The sequence below is a fragment of the Calidris pugnax genome, unplaced genomic scaffold (assembly GCF_001431845.1).
Source record: "Calidris pugnax isolate Ruff unplaced genomic scaffold, ASM143184v1 scaffold96, whole genome shotgun sequence".
Taxonomy (NCBI): domain Eukaryota; kingdom Metazoa; phylum Chordata; class Aves; order Charadriiformes; family Scolopacidae; genus Calidris; species Calidris pugnax.
In genome coordinates, this window is record NW_015090866.1 from 297,954 (window position 1) to 307,868 (window position 9,915).

General features: G+C 48.0%; 1 protein-coding gene across 1 annotated transcript in view; it reads right to left on the minus strand.

Annotated features, from left to right (window-relative positions):
- KLHDC10 (kelch domain containing 10) overlaps positions 1-9,915 on the minus strand; it is a 28,838-nt gene that overhangs the window by 18,822 nt on the left and 101 nt on the right. The gene's annotated exons all lie outside the window — the stretch shown is intronic.

The following is a 9,915-nucleotide window of genomic DNA, read 5'->3' on the forward strand; positions in this document are numbered from 1 at the left end:
CAGACCTATCGAGGTAATTCTGCTTTGAAAAATTAAAGATTAAATGCTGCTCCACCTGTAGTTTCTTTGGGAATATTATAGAATGAGACAGAGCAAGGGAAGGCAGCCATCCTGTGGAGCAGAGAAAAAATATCTGAATTCAAGCTTCATTGTACTAACGTGTAGAGACATTCCTTCTAGAAGTCCCCGGGGCAGGGGGGATGGAATTAGATGATCTTTAATGTCCCTTCCAACCAAAATAATTCTGTGATTCTAACTCCAGGACTATTTGCTAATTTTGTTATTCACTGATAAAAACCAATTGCAGGTGCAGCCATGAGTCCTCTTCATTTCATGTGCAGCTCAAATCGGGATTTGAAGTCTGTGCTAAAGTATTTTAAATCAAGCCCCTCTTTCCCTCTCCTCCAGACCACCTGGAACAAAACATGGCTTTATTTATTCCTGGAGCATAACCAACAGATATCCAGGATCAGCCTCAAACACCTCTTGGAACTCCTCCCAGAACTGCTCTTCAAAGGAAAAGCAGCAGATGCAGCCAGGGGATGCTCTGGGATCCAGAAGCTCGGAGTTTGGTGCAGCAGGGAGGTGGTTGCTCAGGGCAGGCTTTTTTTCCCCAGTAAAACAAACCTTCCTGGGCACTCTGGGGAACTGGGGAAAGGTTATTCATGCGGCATCAGCCTCTGAACACACTCACCATCATCTCCCGTGGGCGACCTGAGTTAAAAAGGATGACTGGTCTCAAGTTCAGGGTTTCCACACGCAGGTGGGATTCAAGGACAGAAGCAAAACTTGGCTTCCAACCTTCAGAAAAGAAGTTTATCCAATAAAAGTTGCTGAGGTTTCTAAACCTGAAGGACAAGCAACCATTTGGGGTTTTTTTCCAACCAGGATGTATTTGGAAAAAACAATTTACACCTGCAGCATGTTTTTTATCAATGCATCGAGCATCGAAGTTCTTTAAATATATATATTTAAATATATATATGTGGTTGCACTCGATGATCTCTGAGGTCCCTTCCAACCACTACGATTCTGTGATTCTGTGATATATAAAATGTATGGATTTCTACTGCTAAGTGAAATTTGCTTCTAACACAAAACACTATTTATTAAGATGATGGTAGTTAATTCACAATGGCCTGATCCAAATGTTTACAACCCTTTTTTAAGGTAGTTCTTTAGAGCACTGTCTCACCCACACTGCAAAACACAATGCCAGGTCACCAATAATGCATAAATTTACTAAAATTTATCTGAGCAAGAGCTACCAATGCTCCCACCACACACCGTGGCAGCTGTTTTCATCTCTGACGTGTGCTCAACACGGCAGGTGGGGTAAAGGGCAGACCTATCGAGGTAATTCTGCTTTGAAAAATTAAAGATTAAATGCTGCTCCACCTGTAGTTTCTTTGGGAATATTATAGAATGAGACAGAGCAAGGGAAGGCAGCCATCCTGTGGAGCAGAGAAAAAATATCTGAATTCAAGCTTCATTGTACTAACGTGTAGAGACATTCCTTCTAGAAGTCCCCGGGGCAGGGGGGATGGAATTAGATGATCTTTAATGTCCCTTCCAACCAAAATAATTCTGTGATTCTAACTCCAGGACTATTTGCTAATTTTGTTATTCACTGATAAAAACCAATTGCAGGTGCAGCCATGAGTCCTCTTCATTTCATGTGCAGCTCAAATCGGGATTTGAAGTCTGTGCTAAAGTATTTTAAATCAAGCCCCTCTTTCCCTCTCCTCCAGACCACCTGGAACAAAACATGGCTTTATTTATTCCTGGAGCATAACCAACAGATATCCAGGATCAGCCTCAAACACCTCTTGGAACTCCTCCCAGAACTGCTCTTTATAAAGCCCCTTTTTTTCCTCAACCTATTTTAACCATCATATCCACCAGAAGGTCATTTGCAAAGTAAAGGGTGCAAGAAATCAGTGCAACAAAACTCAACTCCAGGACTATTTGCTAATTTTGTTATTCACTGATAAAAACCAATTGCAGGTGCAGCCATGAGTCCTCTTCACTGGGACTACTTGCTAATTTTGTTATTCACTGATAAAAAACAATTGCAGGTGCAGCCATGAGTCCTCTTCATTTCATGTGCAGCTCAAATCGGGATTTGAAGTCTGTGCTAAAGTATTTTAAATCAAGCCCCTCTTTCCCTCTCCTCCAGACCACCTGGAACAAAACATGGCTTTATTTATTCCTGGAGCATAACCAACAGATATCCAGGATCAGCCTCAAACACCTCTTGGAACTCCTCCCAGAACTGCTCTTTATAAAGCCCCTTTTTTTCCTCAACCTATTTTAACCATCATATCCACCAGAAGGTCATTTGCAAAGTAAAGGGTGCAAGAAATCAGTGCAACAAAACTCAAGGTGAGACCGTAGGGAGGAAGAGGATGATTTCATTTTGCAACATCTTTAAATAAGCAGGTTCTGGATGCTCAGCCCCACAAGCACCAAGTATATCCAAGGGATCTGCCCAGGATCCCTTACGTACAGCACGGAGGATGAAAGGACCAACAGCTGCCAAGTCCTTGCTACGAATCCTGGGTTTTCTTCATTTAGAAGGACAGACTGGTTTTGGACAGGTCCTTCATACCCTCTGGGAACCTTTGGTTCCTACGGCAAGACGCTTTGACCTCAGAGTTTTGCTTCCTTCTGCTTCCATTACATTTAGGCAGGGCTGCTGTCTATTGTCTGCACTTCCTCATCTTGAGTTTCTTCAAGTTCTTCCTGCCGAGCCAACAGGAAAGGGAACGGGACGGGGGCTGAGTCACAACCACATCGACTGTCGTATTACCAGGGTGTAGGGTCTTCTGCTCGTCAGACTTTCTCCAAACATAGAATGATAGAATGGCTTGGGTTGGAAAGGACCTAAAGATCATCCAGTCCCACCTTGTCCTGGGCAGGGACACCTCCCACCAGACCAGGTTGCTCCAAGCCCCCTCCAACCTGGCCTTGAACCCCTCCAGGGATGGGGCAGCCACAGCTTCTCTGGCCAACCTGGGCCAGGCTCTCACCACCCTCACAGCAAAGAACTTCTTCCCCACATCTCATCTCCATCTCCCCTCTTTCAGTGTAAAATCTTTCCCCTTCATCCTATGGCTTCCCTCCCTCATCAAGAGTCCCTCCCCATCTCCCCTGTAGGCCCCGTTTAGGGACTGGAAGGGGCTCCAAGGTCTCCCTGGAGCCTTCTCCTCTCCAGGCTGAACCCCCCCAACTCTCTCAGCCCCCCCTCCCAGCAGAGGAGCTCCAGCCCTCCCAGCATCTCCGTGGCCTCCTCTGGCCCCACTCCGACAGGTCCTTCTTATTTTGAGTACTCCAGAGCTGGACACAGTACTCTGGGTGGGGGTCTCCCCAGAGCAGAGCAGAGGGGCAGAATCCCCCCCCTCACCCTGCTGACCACACTTTTTTTGACACAGCCCAGGGTGCAGGGGGCTTTCTGAGCTGCCAGCGCACGTTGCCGGCTCACGTTGAACTTCTCATCCACCAGCACCCCCAAGTCCTTCTCCTCAGGGCTGCTCTCCAGCCATTTCCATCAATCTCTCATCTTCAATCCTTACATTACACTGCAATATTATCAGTGTTGCTACTAGCAATATAATTTGTATTTTGAAGCTGCCAGCGCACGTTGCCGGCTCACGTTGAACTTCTCATCCACCAGCACGTTACTCCAGAGCTGGACACAGTACTCTGGGTGGGGGTCTCCCCAGAGCAGAGCAGAGGGGCAGAATCCCCCCCCTCACCCTGCTGACCACACTTTTTTTGACACAGCCCAGGGTGCAGGGGGCTTTCTGAGCTGCCAGCGCACGTTGCCGGCTCACGTTGAACTTCTCATCCACCAGCACCCCCAAGTCCTTCTCCTCAGGGCTGCTCTCCAGCCATTTCCATCAATCTCTCATCTTCAATCCTTACATTACACTGCAATATTATCAGCGTTGCTACTAGCAATATAATTTGTATTTTGAGCACTATGTTTCAAAATACAAACCAACAAACTACAGGATGTAAAGCTGACAAATGCGGTCTGTTTTCAAAATACAAACTAATTACAGGATGTAAAGCTGACAAATGCGGTCTGACTTTTGGTTCCCATCTTTCCAAAGTAACACACCAGTGGTGAGAAGCCAAGGTGTGTGCACACATCCTCTTTACTCCCTTCTTAAGGCTTTCTAAAGAGAGTGTCAATATTATTTCCCCTCCTACCTAGTTTTTCAACATCCCAGAATAGCAGGTTTCAATATCTCCCTTTCCATTTACGATTTCTGCAAGACTTGTGAAGGACATTTAGGTCAAGGGCTGAAGCCAAAGCACTGCTGGCTCTTGGGAGAGGGAACAGGACAAGTCAATATTGACTTTGACTCCAGTCTTCAAAGTTTCATCTTTTTCATCCCAGCCAGACAAAATAAGTTTGCAACTGGTGTAATTAGAGTACCCTACAAACGTTTGGATAAGCAGGATGTGAATGTGTTGCCCGAGAACAAGGTTTAAAACCTGTTCATCCATCCAAGCTGCATCCAGCTTCTCCAGAACACACAGCTCCCATCCTGGAAAAACAGCCAGGAGAGAAAAAAGCTGCCTCTGGCTCCCCGACACCGGAATGACGATGCTGCCTGGGGCTGAGGGTGGCTGGGAGAGGCCAGAAGATCCAGCCAAAGATGCCAAACGTAACCCACAGGCCACTGGCCAAGAGATCTTTCCAATATTTGAAGTCTCTAAAGAAGGGTTTCCAGGAGAAGGATTCATTTTCACATCCAGCCATGAGAGCTTTTGGGTTTGGATCGACATCCAGAACCGGTCTCTTCCTTCATCCTGCTTCTCAGAGGCTTTTGTTTTCAAACCTCTTTGTAGCAATCACATATTTCAAACATTTCTACAAGCGTGCAACTGTTTGTCAGTATTTCCCCTGATTAGTAAAACAGGAACAGGATTATAACGCACGAGATAACATCCCAGAGCAGGGAATAAAATAAGGAATCCTTATGGGTGAACTATCCTTATTGAGAAACCAGAGCAAAAGAAGAAACGTTTGCCCCCCAAAAATATATATATTATAGATTGTGATGTGTTTCTACACTACTAAAATTGAGTGTTCCTTGGATTGTTTGGTTGTTTGGTTTTGGTGGGTTTTTTTAATGTGAAAGAAAGGAATTCTGGAAAATGAGAACCATAGGAATCCTTATGGGTGAACTATCCTTATTGAGAAACCAGAGCAAAAGAAGAAACGTTTGCCCCCCAAAAATATATATATTATAGATTGCGATGTGTTTCTACACTACTAAAATCGAGTGTTCCTTGGATTGTTTGGTTTTGGTTTTTTTTTTTTTTTTAATGTGAAAGGAAAACAAAGAAAGGAATTCTGGAAAATGAGAACCATAGAACAGCCCAGGTGGGAAGGGACCTGGAAAGATCATCTGGTTCAACTTCTCAAGGAAAAGGGAGCTGAGATGAGATTCTCCAACACCCTCTCCAGCCACACCTTGAAACCCTCCAGCCACAGGGACTCCATCATGTCCCTGAGGAGTTTGTTCCAGTGATTGACTGTTCTCACTGTAAAAAATGTCTTTCTTACACCAAAACAAAGAAAGGAATTCTGGAAAATGAGAACCATAGAACAGCCCAGGTGGGAAGGGACCTAGAAAGATCATCTGGTTCAACTTCTCAAGGAAAAGGGAGCTGAGATGAGATTCTCCAACACCCTCTCCAGCCACACCTTGAAACCCTCCAGCCACAGGGACTCCATCATGTCCCTGAGGAGTTTGTTCCAGTGATTGACTGTTCTCACTGTAAAAAATGTCTTTCTTACACCAAAACGAAACCTCTCCCGGTGCAACTTGCACCCATTGCCCCTTGTCTTCTCCATGGAGCTCCTTGTGGAAACGAAACCTCTCCTGGTGCAACTTGCACCCACTGCCCCTTGTCTTCTCCATGGAGCTCCTTGTGAAGAGAGACCCTCCATCCTCTTCCCAGATGGAAAACCGTGATGAGGTCCCCCCTGAGTCTCCATTTCTCCAGGGAGAAGAGTCCTGATTCCTTCAGCCTTTTCTCTTAGGGCAGGTTCTCCAGCCCTTTGACCACCTCCTTTGGACCATTCTCCAGTCTGTCCACGTCTTTCTTGACCTGAGGGGACCACAACTGGACACCGCACGCCATGGACAACCTGACAAGAGCTGAGTAGATCAGGATGATCCCATCTCTCTCTCTTCTGGTACTGTCCCTGCAGATGCAGCCCAGGATATGATTTGGCTTCATGCTTGCCCCTCCACGTGACACAAAAGGGGTTCAGCATATTTAGGTTTTCTGTTTTATTTTTTTTTAAATATATATTCGAAACTCTGAACCTCTCCATACAAAAATAAAACCCTACTGTGACTGGTACACTGGGAAAATTATAGCTCAAGACAAGAGCATAAATGCTGAGCATGCGAAAGGCAAAGATATATTTAGGTTTCCAGATTGTTTCTGCTCACTTAACCCCCAGAGTCTGATGAAAACACTGGAAACATTTAAACGTGGACAGGAAGATTTCCGAGGAGAAGAACAAACCACACGCCACCTATATTTGACATTTTTGATCTTTCTAAAGCTATACAAACACCTAAAAATAGTTCCTTCCCTTATCCAACATACAATTTTACCCATCACGGGGCAGCAAAAACACAAATGGCTTGTTTTGGTTTGAGCTGTTAAGCCGTCGACGGGGACTCTTTTGTAGAGGCTGCTTGAGAAATGCCCCTATTGAGAAACCCTCGATAGAAACGCTCCGCTTGAGAAAGCAAACAGAGCAGCACAACCCTGGCACCAGCTCTCACTACCCACCTCTTCCCTTTCGTAATCATTTCCCTATGCAAACGAGGTTCTTCAGAGTGGAAAAGGTGACAGAAGTTTAAAATCTTTCCTACAAGTAGGTGGAAGAGGAGAAGGTGGTGACAAAAAGCAGCCCCTAAATCAACGGACCTCCTTCAAACGACGCAGGGCTCGACAGGAGCACAAGAGCTCTGCAGGGAGGGATGGATCGAACACATCCGATGCCAAAGCGTGCTACGAGCTCTTTGCATGATTTTATAACAGTAATTACTTATTAAAACTGGATTAAACGCAGGCAGCACGCTTTATGGAAAGAGCCTAGAGCGTTGAATGGAGGGGGGGGGCAATGAAGGAACGCCTCCTGAAAAATTTGGAAGAGAATCAGGAGGTATGAAAACAAACCCGCTTGGAGGAAATGGAAGGAAGAGGGGGAAAAAATATTCTTCTCTCTCTCTCTCTCTCAAGGATTATGCAAGGGCTGCTGCTGGAGCTCTATAAATAGGACGTTAACAGGTGTCAAATAGGGAGAAAACTCCAGCAATCGACTCAAATGGGATTTTTCCATCAGGTAGTTTTTTTAGTAAGATGGATATTAAGCTTTGGGTTTGTTTAGGTGAGACTTCAGTGCTAAGGCTGAGCTGAATGGGGGCAGTTTGTCCCCAGGGATGCAGCGTCTGCCCCATCTCAAGTGGTGGAGGGAAGGATTCCATATCAGGACACGATCCATAGCCTAAAGCAGGATAGTTACAACCACATCAGGAGGATGCACTGGTGGTTGGCTCAAGCCAACGATTAAAATTCAGGAACGTGAAGATAATCATAAAAATGGACCTTTTCACAGAAGGAAGGAAACACGTTCGAGAATTTGCCCAAAAATAGAAGCTGTGGAGCCACTCAGCAAATTCACAGTGGCCTTGAATGAGGTTCGAAGGCGTCCCCGCTGCAGATCCAGATTGTGACAGGTTTCCCAGGGATGGAAGAACGGACCCTGGTCTGAAAAACCATTCCCAGCCACTGCTCTAGATATGCTCTAGATATTTTGTGTCCAGTTTTGGGCCCCCTACCATAAAAAAGACATTGAGGTGCTGGAGCGGGTCCAGAGAAGGGCAACAAAGATGGTGAGGGGTCTGGAGAATAAGTCTTATGAGGAGAGGCTGAGGGAACTGGGGTTATTCAGCCTGGAGAAGAGGAGGCTGAGGGGAGATCTTATTGCTCTCTACAACTCCCTGAAAGGAGGGTGTAGAGAGATGGGGGTCGGTCTCTTTTCTCAAGTCACAGGCGACAGGACGAGAGAAAATGGCCTCAAGTTACACCAGGGGAGGTTCAGGCTGGATATTAGGAAAAAATTTTTCACGGAAAGGGTTCTCAGCCCTTGGAATGGGCTGCCCAGGGAGGTGGTTGAGGCACCATCCCTGGAGGTGTTCAAAAGATGGGTTGATGTAGTGCTGGGAGGTATGGTTTAGTGATGATGCTCCTTGTTTGTTGTGTGGGTGTCTATTTTTGTCAGTTAGGTTGACAGTTGGACAAGATGATCTTTAAGGTCCCCTCCAACCTAGAAGATTCTGTGAACGCAGGCTCCTACCCCCGAGGCAGTGAGGGGCTTCACAGCCCCCACTGAGGGATCTGAGTGGTGGGACCAGGGGCAGCTGGGGTGGAAAAGGATGCCCTGAGTCTGTGGTACCCACCTTCTGGGTGGCAGCACCCCAACACTATGTAGCCCTTGAGGGCAGGGGGTGCTATGGAGATAAGGAGAGTGGGGGATACCTCAAACCAGCTGGGAAAACTTCCACGTCCCTCCCACTACCACAGACCTGTTGGGTTGGGGGTGATCCCCCCAGTTCTGCAATTGTGGGGCAACATCAGTCCCCTCCCCCTAATATCCTGGGGCTGTTGGGGTCAGATGACCCACACATTCACAGACTATGGGGTACACTCCCCCCCAGCATAACAACACTGCTAGAAGGAAAAGTGGAAAAGAAGAAAAAAGACCTTAGCCATGGCATAGAATTGGGCTGACACTTCATCCAAGGGCCCTCTGGTAGCCTGGACCTTCCATCCTAGGATGACCCCTCCCAGGACTGCGGGAGCCCCCACCCCAAAAACCTGATACATCAGAATTGGAGGTGGAGGGTGGGGGTGTCAAGGGCGGGCTGAGGGAGGAGGGAACCCGGAGGGTGGGGGTGTCAAGGGCAGGCTGAGGGAGAAAGGAACCAGACTCTTTTCAGTAGTTGTCAGTGAGAGGACAAGGGGCAATGGGCACAAGTTGGAACATCAAGGGCTCCACTTGAATATGAGGAAGAACTTTTTCACGGTGAGGGTGACGGAGCCCTGGAAGAGGCTGCCCAGGGAGGGTGTGGAGTCCCCTTCTTTGGAGATTTTCAAGACCTGCCTGGATGCTCCTGAGTAACATGCTCTGACAAGCTCTGGGTGGTCCTGCTTTAGCAGGGGAGTTGGACTAGATGATCTCTATGGTCCCTTCCAACTCTAAAAATTCAGTGAAATTCAGTGTCACTATGGGTTAGCCCACATGGATCCTGTGATCCAGGATCACAGGGTCACCGAGATCGAGCTGACCCCCCACCGGAGACCATGGGGTACCCTGTAGCCTCCACACCCCCTGTCCATGGAGACAAACCACCCCTATTGGGTATCCAAGCATCCTCCAACACACTGAGACCACCAGGATGGGGAGAGAAGAACCACCATCCCCCGGGGTTGCAGGAGGGGGGTGACTCCCCACCCCTGACACCGTGGGTACCCCTCAACACCCTGAGGCCGTTTGGAAAGGGGTGACCGCCCCCATCCACGACTGCGGACCCCCACGTCCCGGGACCGTTGGAACGGTGACATCCCGACCCTCCCCAACCACCCCCGGGCCTTAGGGACGGGGTGACCCCCCCCATGGCGGCTCAACGGGCTACCTCAAGCTCCTCTACATATCCCGGCGACGGGGGTGACCCCCTAGAGAGAACCACGGAGTATCTGTCCCCTCAGGGCGGCGGGGACGGGGGTGTCGCGATCCCCCACACCCCGAGGCCTTGGGGCCGGGGTCACCTCCCCCCCCCCAACCCCGAGAAGGAACCGGCCGCCCCTCAC